The 11,382-nt window shown below is 51.5% G+C and overlaps 1 protein-coding gene across 6 annotated transcripts in view; it reads left to right on the top strand.

Moving 5' to 3' along the window:
- Positions 1-11,382, top strand: part of COL23A1 (collagen type XXIII alpha 1 chain) — a 173,307-nt gene that overhangs the window by 18,978 nt on the left and 142,947 nt on the right. The gene's annotated exons all lie outside the window — the stretch shown is intronic.

Raw genomic sequence — 11,382 nt, 5'->3', positions numbered from 1 at the left:
CAAAACTGGTGGGTGGGGCGGTCCTTATTGCAGGAAGGTGGCTCCTAGAGGTGAAAAGGCTTCCTCTGCAAGGGGGAAAAGTCAGCAACCAAGCTCGGCAGCTTTTCCCACTCAGCTCTGTGACTGCACTCCTGCCTGTATTTTCTTTTTTTAATGCATGGAGTGTCGGTGCTGAGGCAGGACAAGCCTTTACGACGAAGGAAGCGTCGCCTGCGATGGGCGCTGCAGAAGGCGAAGGGGCAGGGGTCAGACCCCGAGCTGGGAAGGGGCCGTGCTCCGTGACGGGCAGTGACTGCTCGGGGTGCAGTCTGCAGCTCCCTGGCGCTGATAAAACACGAGCTGGGGCTGTGCCAGGCGGGCGGGGAGGTGGCTGCTGAGCGGTGCCAGCCGGCTGGTGCTCCGTGCCAAAGTGCTCTGGGACCCGACCCCGGTGCCGGGTAGAAATCCGCAATAGCCTGTCTTGGTGTAAATGGGGCCCTGGGTTGAAGCCATTAATCTCTTCTGTTTGGGGTTGTACCCTTGCCAAGGAGTAGGGAATAGCCTAAGGAGTGGGGCCAGCTGAAGCACGGCTCTCAGCAGACCGAGGCCGTTTGTTGAAGCTGTTTCCACTCAAATTAGGACAGAGTGAAAGGGCCTGTGGATGGTGAAGCCATCAGCACCTGAGACTCTGGCTAATATCGCCTGCTGAAGGCAATTTGTCTTTATCTGATGGCTTTAAGTGCAAAAGCTGGAAGGAGCAAGGTGAGGGGACCAAGTGGCTGCGATCAGCCTGGGGAAGGAGGGTTTGATTTCCTTCTCCTGGCTGCCAGCGTTTTGAAGGGGAGCCAGGAATGCTGTGGGCTGTGAAACGTGTTTGTTTTGCTTCGTTGGGTTTGTGCAGCCAAGTCCTCGTCGGGGCTGTCACTTCCAGGGAGGGAAGATGCGAGGGCCGCGTTTTGAACACCTCTGGGGGACTATTGCAAGGAAGGGGTCCTTCCCAGTCGTTTTAATAGATGGAATTTTTTTATTGAAGTCAGGGAGGGTTGTTTTTTTTTTTTTTTTGGGCAGCACAAATGGATTTGCTGGCTGGAGCCATAAATGGTACAAATTGGGGCTGAACTGAAGCTTTCCAGTGCCAAGCATCTCACGCAGCTCCAATCAGCTGGGGAGCTGCAGCTGAAATCTGCTTTTTTTTTTTTCCAGCTCCTCTAGGTAAAAATACATCAAAGCTGTGTGTCCCGCTGCCCGGGTCCTTATTTAGGGATTGGGCTAGATGTATAAACATCACTAATGTGTTATCATTTAAGTCTCTATTTTCTGTTCACATGCGACTCTTCAGCTCTCATCTATAAATAATGCATCTCAAATTGTGCCTAGCGAGCTGAAGTTGTTTGTTTGCAGATATTTTTGGTTGGAGGAGCCCTCTTGGCTTGCTTGTCTTCCTTACCAGTTTATGTATCTTGACATGTCATTTCCTTCGTGGTCTTTCCACCCTTCCCACCCTCCCAAAACGGAGCTGCAAATGAATAATTAAAAACAAAAGGACACAAATCCCTATCGTAAATGTCTTTGACATTGGGTAAGACATGGCTTTGGGGGGGCGGGAGGGGGGATGCTGGTGTAATCTACAACTCAAACGCTGCAGACAAACCAACTCGTCACGAGAGCGAACCTGCTTTATGGTGTGAGCCTCTCGTCTTCTCTTGGTGGATGCTCTGCCGCGCTGCCTGCCCTTTCTTGAGCAAGTAGCTCGAGGGCTGTGACGTGGTCAGCAAGCCCTCCTCCCCCAAAGCCTGCCGAGAGGCCCGCGCTCTCGCCTTAGCTGCGTGCCGTCGGGTTCATCCCGGGGCTCCCTTGTGTGCAACGAGCCGGTGGTGGCTCAAAGTCAGCTCCCAGCTGAACGTAACTTCGAGTCCCTGGGTTGTACTGAGCCCTGGTTCTAGCTGTTGTTGATAATTGGTCCTGGTTATCGTTAACAGGTCTATTTAGTCTTTATTAGGATTGAAAGGTTTTTATTGGGACTTGAAGGCTTTTATTAGGGTTGTGTGCGCGTTGATCTGTCCAATTGCTGCAGCGTCTCTCTGGGAACAGCTCACCCAGACGAATCTCCGATTTCCCCAGGCGGTCTAACTGTACAGTCCCTGTCGTTGTGGTACCACCCTTCAAATAGCTCGACCTTCCAGTTCCGCGCTCTTCTGCCAAAATAATTTCCTCCTTTTCTCCGGTTCCCATTATCGAATCGTGAAGCCGTTAGTTCTTGTAAGGGCGCTGCTGCCCAGGGCTGGGCTCCGCTCAGACCTGCTCGCGGTTACTTGTGCAGCCTGGGGCAAGGTACAGGGAAACGAGGTACGGGGTTGAACAGCCCTGTCAAGGAGAAGTGATTTTTTTGTGTGTTGGATCATGGCGATGTGCTGGGGAATTGGGGTGCTGTGCCTTCAGCGAGGGGGATGAGGCAGGTTGGGGCCTACCGCAGCTGTGTTCTGCCGCCTCTGTCAGACCCTGGCAACCCAGGCAGTTTGCACATAATCACCTCCTGAGCCTTAATTGTTAGTGCAGGAGACCAAGTGGTCTGTGTCTGTAGAGGAGCTGGTGATGGTGCCTGGCACGCTGAGGGGTGCTCGAGGCACTGCTGTGAGTGGGGTGGCTGGGGAGGGAGGGAGGAGTTTGGGGTGGGAAGGGGGCAAAGCACCAAGGAGTTCGAAGCTGGCTGGGTCCTGGTAATAGTATATGAAATACTGGCTCACGCTGAATGAGGAGGTAGTCTTGGCATAATTCAGTGACGAATCTGACTCTTAAAAATGTGTGGCTTTTCTTTAGATTTCCTCTTAATACACTAAATAATCTCTGGCTTTGACATTTTAATTGTACATCCCAGATGTAAAAACTTTCCACCAGATCCTGGCAGAAATCCCAGTGAACTGTTTCAAATAGAGAAGTTTTAAAGGGGGGGGGGGAGTGTTTCTTGCACTTGTAAATCCTATTGTTTCAAAGTTTATCAGCTAATATCGAGCTCTCCAGGCTTTACAAGAAGCAGGATAAGTGTTGCAAGTCTCTGCAATAGAGTGGAGATGTGGTGGTGGCGCTTTTTCCTGGAAGGGAAGTAAATGGTGGATTTGGTGGGTAAGGAGAGGGAAGTTTTGGGTGTTTGTTTGGCTTTTCGTGGCCAGAGGCAGATGCCTGGTCCCTGGTGTTCAGGACTGGATGTTACGGTTTTAGTGCTGCTGCCTGGAGTCTAATCCCCGGGTACCTTCCTGCAGGGGACAGGCCTCTCCATCTGCTTGGTGATCATACTGGGCTTAATTCCTTCTGCATCCACCCTGGTGCCAGGAAAGATGGGGAGTATGCGTAACATCTAGAGAATGCATGTCAGATCAATTATGTAATTTTTAATTCTTCTGAGCCTGGTCGCTCTAACAAGCGAGCTCCTCGAGGGGAGGCATCGCAGCCCCGAGCTCCCACGTGTCGGGAGCGTGCCTGGGGTGGTGGGGAGCCCCTGTGGCTGTTCCCTCCCCCAGAGCAGCATCCTGGCTCTGTGTGCGTGTCCTGGGCTCTCCCTTGTAGATCCCGTTGCTCTGGGGGATGACAATGGAGTCTGAATACAACTCACGGATTGTCCTGCCCAGCTGCTGTCACAGGCTTTATGGGACAGGGGCTCCCTGAGTGCTGGGGGAAGGGGCAGAGGAGGAGCCTCCGCTTGCATTGTGCTTGGCCACACATTTTCTTATTTTTCACAGCTTTAAGACTGGCTGTCAGTAACGTGGTGAGGGCTGTAGGAACAGAGGGGAGCTGCTCTGTCCTTCTGTCCCTTCCTTTCCCTCCTGGCACGGTGTTGGCTCGGCCCCGCTGCTCTGCAACTCCCGCACGCAGTCAGAGCGCCCGGGCAGCAGGGTGGAAAGAATTGCCTTCTCCGGAGCCTGCCGCAATTCCCAGACCGAGCGTTAATAGAGTGTCAGCTATGATTAAAGAAGCGTGGTGATGGTCATCCCTCTTGCTCAGTGGGATGCTAATATCAGGCTAACCAAAGCAAGGCTTTTGCACCCGGATTGCCTGGAGCACGGTGTCTCGAATGTGGTGTCAGATCAGTTCAATAGCTCTGGGGGAATTGCAGGCTGTATCAGACGGAGCCTTTGTTGTCTGAATATCGCCCTTGTTCCAATGGAGACTGGAAAACCATCAAGGGAAGACAGGACACAGCAAGCCCTTGTAACTGGGCTGGTAAATCCAGAACACCCAAATGGGGTTTGAACCCCAATCGTGCATCTTCCCAGTATCCTACAGAATGTCAACTGATGAAGGCATTGAATGCAGGGAAGATGGATGGGTGGCAATAGAGGGGCTGTAAATGAAATTCCCACGTGGAACATGGGGCTGGAATAAAGCAGGAAGAACTGGTCTGCAGGCACAGCCACGGCTGTCGGTGAGGGCATCTGGAGCTCGTGAGGGCTGGAGCAGAGAAGCCTTGCTGGGAGTTCAGTGCTGCTGTAGCAGTGGAGAGAGGAAGGGGATTAGAAAATAGCTTGCACACCCCCAGTGGTACAGCCAGGCTGCCCGTGGTGGTTGGCGCTGCGGTTCTGGCACGTGGGAGTTCATCGTGTCCGCTCTGTGGGCACATGGAGCGAGGGAGACGGCGGCTCCAGCGGCGCTGCTCGGCTTGTCTGCTGCAGGCCGTGCAGCTCTCCTCCGGTGCCATTAAATACTGACCAGGAGGAGTGGTGGTGGTGGGTTTTCTGTTCGTACGGCTGGGCATCAGATCTGTAGGGGCCCTCGCAGGGAGCTCTGGTGTCTGACATCGCAGCAAGCCGTCCCTGGCGCTGTGCTGACATCTCAGGTTCCCATTAGCTTGGAATCGCTGTTAGCCTACTAATTGTTTCCCCCACACCCTTTTTCTTTTGCCTGCGGGAAAACGTGTGTGTTTTTGCAAACCCTGTTTGTTATTTAGCTCTGGCTTCACAGGATGCCTGTGAAGATTGCTCTCCATGAGAATCGCTTGCAGATCGTTTTCATTGCGAACAGAATCCTGCAGTACATCCATGTGCAGCCGGGTCGGCTTCTCCTCGGAGCATATGTAATGGTTTCTAGATGGCAAGGAAAGTCAGAGATGAAATAGATCATGACATGACATTTTCAAAGTTTATGAAACAATAAAACACAGTAATCATGGTTAAAATTTGATAAATATGTGGTGGTGTTTTTCTAGCACAGAATACAGTTCTGCAATAAACCCTAATTAATACAGTCTGTGTTAAACAGATTAATTCCTTTTAAATTCAGAAACTTTCCATGCCCTGAACTCAGACAAACTTGCGTTTTAGCAGCCAGCGTCTAACCCAAGGAGCGCAAATCTTTTTGCTCTTTTGTTGTTTTTTAATGTATGCCCTGAGCAAGGACCAAAAAAGGCTCGGGCGGCGCTGGGTGGCATCGGGCTCTGGCTGCGTGCACGCAGCCTCCTTCCTTGCTGTGAAGCATGTATAGCCTAACATCTGTCCACATGGGATGTGTGGGTTTGTTTTTTCATGTGGGCAATGTTTTCCCCACCAGCCCTGATGCTTTTCCACCCACGGGCACAATTCCTTGCCCCCTTTCCCCCAGGCTGGAGCGTGCGTCTGCAGGGAGACGCGACCGTCCCTGGGAAGCGGTCCCAGTGAGGCGAGCTGCTGGAAGGGGTTAGAGCTGACCTCAGGGCCGCCTGCAGCTGGGAAGGTGCGTGCTATTTTCTTCCTGCTCAGAAATGTAGTTAGGAGCCATTTGGCTACTCAGCCTTTGGTAAACCAGGATTTCGGAATATGGAAGCCATGGGACAGCAGCGTGTGGTGGGGACTGCGTTAGGGGACCTGTGTGTTGGCAGCAGGGAGACCACTCATGTCCAGGGCTGGACTTCCAAGGCTGTTTGTGCATCAACACAAAACTCTTCCTGTGGTGACATCTAAAATTTGTCATATTGAGCCTTTAGTTTCTTGAAAGCTGGAAGGGTGCCCAGGTTTTTGCATTGCTGAAATGAACTTCGTACTCGCTACGAACACAAAATGGATTTGCTCTGAAAGCGCACCTTTTCACCTCTCTCCAGCTGTGGTTTTCCTAATGTGTGTGTTTGAAACAGACCAAACTGCCAAGGAAAACATGAACTCTTCCACGTGCTGGGAAGGGAGGATTAAGTTCTGCGTCCTGATGCGATGGTGGCTGGATTTCACGCAGGTAGTTCAGACCCGGTAAAATTCCATGGTTGGGGAGAGAAAAGTCTGCGTTGGCACTGACATGGGGCTCGAGGGCTGTGTACGCTGGCTCTGGTCACGCAGACTTTGTTTCCCTGGAGCAGGGATGCCCGGCCTCGTACCACCGGTGGAAGGAGCCCCTTGCACAGCTGCTGCTCTGCTGTAAAACTCCTCAGGTGCATGACTTACAGAAATGCTCCTCTGAGGTGCGTGAGAACTGCACAGAATTAGGTGGAGGCTATACTTACCAAAGCTCTGTGCTGGTGCAGCTTGCGCTGTGGCTGCTGGAAGCAGCAGTAGTGGTTGTATTGCCTCTGCCGTCTGGCAGCGGGGCCTGGGCTGGGGCCCGGGGAGGCAGTGCAGTGGTGCAGCTGGGCTTGGGGGGGGGTCCCTCCTGGCTCAGCGAGGCTGGGGGGGGTTCAGAGAGCGCTGGGCGAAACCAGAGCTGTGCGTGGCAGCAGCCCCCTGCCCACGGTCAGAAGGCCTCGCTGGCCGACAGGTGGCTGCTTGCTATGGGAAGCCAAAGGCAAGCTTCCCACCGGAGCAGGGCCTGGAAATAACAATTTAAGCAAACGTGTCTGTGAAATTCAGCTTACTGGTACTGCAGCCTGTGCTCAGGGCTGGCTCTGGGCTGCCTCCGCTCCGCGGATGTGATTAAGACCAACTGTCCCAAGAACGTCGGGTTTGCTGCAGGGCAGTTCCAGGTAGCTGTATGAATCCTTACAGGCACAACTGTGAATTTAGGATGTGTGACTCAAAACCTGATAACGTGCCACTGGACGTTTCCTGAGGGAATATATCAATGCCTTGTTTGTTTATTGAACCGATTGACTTTATCATGTCCACAGCGTTCACGGCTGTCGCTGGAATCCTTCAGGCAGGCACATTAATGTGTTTTCACATACCTAAAGTTTTAAAACCTAATTGTTTATTGAGTGTTTAGCCATAAAGAATTGTGCCAGACTGAGTTTTCACACTGATGTCTGTTTACACCATGAGCATTTCTGCCATGAGCGCCTTGTGTTAGGGCACTGCACAGCCTGGGCTGATCTCACCGCCCCGTAAGCAGGAGAGGTCCGTGTGTGATGCTGGCGTGCCTCACTGGGCAGGATTCAATCAGGTTGAGTATGAAACACCTACAGACGTGCTGCTTCTAAACTTTTCAAATTTGGGTGGATCAGATGTCCTCGAATACCTCCAGCAGTCAGCAGGCTGTCTCTGTGCTGGGCTCTGCGAGGGCGCAGCAGCACTGGCTGCCAGGAGTGTGCTGTGCCATGTCCTGAACCCCCGAGGCAGCAGTCTGGCTGGTTACGAGGACAGCTGCAGAAATGCACTGAGGCTTTTAAGTCTAAATTAATTTAAAGAAGTTATCCCAAGAAGCAATAGGTAGCGAGAAACCCAGCGAGTGAATAATTTTCTCTGCTTAGGAAGGTTTCCATTTTCTTTTTCCTCTGAGCACCAAAAGGCCTTCTACTAATTCTGACCTCTGAGTCGAGTGAATGCTTTAATTAATGTGTGTGTCTATTGCTTAACCACGAGGAAAATCACTTGGAAAAAAGGTTGGGGTTGTTTGGAAAACTAAATGGCTTGAATGGTTTCAGCCTGAAAACAGCCCCGTTGGCACCAACACTCCCCTCCTTGCCCCAGCGCCCTGCTTCTGTAGGAAGTGCGGCAGTGAGAGAGGGAATCCAGTGACCTGATCTTTTGCTTCCTCTGGGAAAACAACTGCTATCATCCCGTGCTGTGGGAGAGTCGAGAGCTGCCGGTTTTCCTCCTCTTCCCTTCGTGTTGCTCTGGCTTCCACCTGATTTACCTCCTGGCTCTGAGTTTCGTCCTCATGGCGCACGGCCCCAGAGCCCCTGGGGTCTGTGGTGCCGGTCCCCTCGCTCCAAGGGGACGGAGCTCAGCACCGTGGCCCTGCCGAGTTACGTTTGCACCAGGTAACTCAAACACCAGGCTTTGGGCTGTGAGCCTCCGAGCTCTGCCTGGCCCCTTGGGAGGGAGGTGCTGGGGCTGCTGTCAGTGCTGTGGGTCGGTGTTAGGTGGGCACGGGTTATTTAGGAGCACGAATGTGTGTGAAGCCTGACCTCTGCCAGGCCCCTGACTGGCCTGCAAATGAGCATGCCTGGCACCTGTGAGCCCGGCTTCAGCCCCAAAGGAAACTTGGGGAAAGGCAAAGAGCTGTGTTCTGCTATGAGGGGTGGAAAAACAGAGCTTGAAAAAGCAGAGAAGAAAAACCCGTCAGCTTTGTGCTCATTTTACCCATGAACTTTTGCCTTCTGAGCTGGAAGTTCGCAAGAGCCAGGCGGTGGTCTTACCTGCGGGACGTCCTCGGGACCGAGGGCGGCGATCTGACTCTCCAGGTGGAGTCCTTTTTCTGCCCCTCTACCTGCAAGCAAGAGATGAATAACGAGGGTTTTATGCATGAGAAGGAACTACTCCTTTTGAGTAATCTGTACTAGAGAGAAGATTGTTTAAGTAACTGCTTGTAGTGATTAGTTATGAGTTTTTGGATTGAATCAACAGCAGATGTTTCTTTTGCATGACCTGTATGGGAAGGGTATGTGTTTTCATGCTAGGCTGACTCTTCAGGGTACCCCGGAGGTAAATCAGATGTCTTTAAAAGCCCTAACCTGCCTTGTGCCAGAATGCCGTCTGCTTGTGAAGTGAGTGACAGACAGCTCTGCTGGCCAAGGCAGCCTGGGGTTTCCATAAGTGATTTTATGCTCTTGCAGCCAGCAAACATCAGGATGTGGTTTTCATACAGGTTTTCGTGCTAATTGAGTCATACATGGAGAAAAACTAATGTGATACAAAATCACCTTCATTTTCATAGACTGACTGGAGGAAAAAAGTTGACCAGAGGTTATCTTTGTGGTTCATTTCAGGAACTGTAGGCTAGAAAATAGGAAGACTTGTTTCTAACGCATTACTTCATGTAGCTGGTTGTCTGCTGATTAAGTTTTATAGGTCGTCTTGGGCAGCTCAATTAGCAGGCGTCCATGTGAGTGGAAAGATGAAATCTGTTTAGGTTAAAATGTAAAAATCTGTTCTTTGTCACAAGTATTTGACTCTGATTTATGTGGCTGTTCTTTAATTCTTTTTGTTCCTGACGAATGATGCCAATTTGGCTGTTCTGGAATCCGTGATCGTGATTATCTACAGCAGAAATACAGGACTGCAATGCTCAAGTTGGGTCGGACTGCCTTGCAAGAACATGTTTGAACGTGGCTAATCAGAGAACAGGCATCTCAAACTGCTCCCCCCTGGTGCACGAATACCTCGTGTCCTAGGGACTGGGGCAGGACAGAGCTCTGTGGGAGCCTGGGTTGCTGGCAGCCGGTACCGCGCTGGGGTCCTTGCTCCAGTGAGGTCTCCGATACGCCGTGCTTGGGCAGCAGAGCTGCTGGCAGCGACTTTCCTGTCACCCACGGAGCTCTGCCTCACGCTGAAGAAATGGAAGCTTCAGATTTCATCATGATTTTTCTGAGTTGGTTGCTGGACTTTGTTCTGACTTGCTTGCAAAACTTACCTGCAGTTTCTTAGTAAGCTCTCTTGAATAATATAAAGATTTGGCTTAAATCCTTGCTTGTTTAACCTTTTTCTTCCATCTCTACCTCTCCCGGTGTACAAAAAGCTTTTAGGAACCTTAGCAGGGGAGATGTTTCCCAATCGGTATACTTCTCTTGGGAAAATATCTGGATCAGCTGTAAAACACGTATGAAATCCCCAGAGGACCGTTTCCTCTGGAGTGACCTGCTTTCATGGTGAACACTGAGTACACTCCCAATAAGATACCAACTGGTTCCAACTTGCTGAGAGAATCCGTGCCTGTGCGTGATGTGTTTTCAGGGAGAAACTTGCCAGATGCGTTTTTCCTCGGCTGTTCAGGGTGGTGATGTGGGAGCGGTGTGCGGGGCTGGGGGGCACTCGCATGGCAGTGCTCACCTGGGAGAGGGGAGAACCAAAGGAAGTGCCGTGAAGTCCTTTGCGAATGTCCTGGTCTTAGCTCGGCAGGCTGGGCTGCTGTGTACTGACACACAGCGGTGTGCTCAAAGCCCAGCTGCACAAAGGATGTCTCTGAGTTTACTGAAAAACACGGACACTTGGTCATGCTGAAGGCTTTAGGAACAGTAGTTAAAGCAAATCATCTTCAAGCCTTGGAATCTGTATGCGGAGTGTGGGTGTGTTTTGGGGAGAGACAAGGTGTGCATTGTTTCTTCCCCCTTTCGTGTCAGTCGTGCACTCGTGGTGCTGGTACGTGTAGCTCCCAGGGAGCTCCGTTAAGGAGCATGTTGTACGCATGCTGCAGACAGGGACCCGAGGGTTGTAATCCCTCTGTTACTGCAGCAGGGTTTAAAAAAAAAAAGTAATCAAGGTAACTCTTTCTGACTTGTTTGTGTGATACAACAAAGAAAACGAAGTTGTTGCCGTGAACTCGTTTTCAACATCAGCTGCAGGAGGTGGCAATGAAATGGCCTGGATGCATGCAGGGATGTCTCACTTCTGGCTGCCCAACTCTGTGTGGTTCAGCTCAGCGTAACTGTCTGAGCAACGAGCTCGAGTGTGCTCGGAGAGGAATCTGGCCCTTCCTCTGGGGCTGGGTCAGTGGCACCGAGGGAACCGAACCCGTCTGGCTCTCGGCTGGAAGCTGCGCGCTGCAGCGCTCGGTGCCCCTCCGCTGCCGGCTGCATGGCGTCGCCTACTGCTGGCGTGCCTTTTCCCTCAGCACACGTTGTGCTTGCGATATCCAAATCCTTTTCTAAAAGCTCGGCTTTAGCCTGATGTCTGGAAGGAAATGTCACAAGTGGGGCAAGTGGAAAATGCGGTGAGTTCTGGTGTTTCAGTTGTGGTCCCTCTGTGTCCCTGCTGCTGGAAGCTGTGAGCCGTGAATAAAGTTTTCCTGTTCTGAATGTGAAATGTAGAAGTCGGCGGGAGATGTACAAAATACTTCATTGCTTACAAATATTTGCAGCTTGTAGAAAGGTTTTTCTCAAATCACGTTTTTCTTTGAGTGATCACAGCAACGTGACCTCCATGTCTAATTGGGGTGACTTAAACTCCTGCCTCGCGACATAAGATCCACTTCACATGGTTTAAAATGGATGCAGGCGTTTTCCAGCAGTTTGGGTTTCTTAAAGCAGAGCTCTCTTAGGAATGGATGAAATAAGCAGGCATCCCTTCTTAAAGGCTC

This window comes from Anser anser (genome assembly GCF_964211835.1).
Source record: "Anser anser genome assembly, chromosome: 14".
NCBI lineage: Eukaryota > Metazoa > Chordata > Aves > Anseriformes > Anatidae > Anser > Anser anser.
Note: the sequence above shows the minus strand (reverse complement) of the source record. Positions and strands in the feature narration are given on the sequence as shown.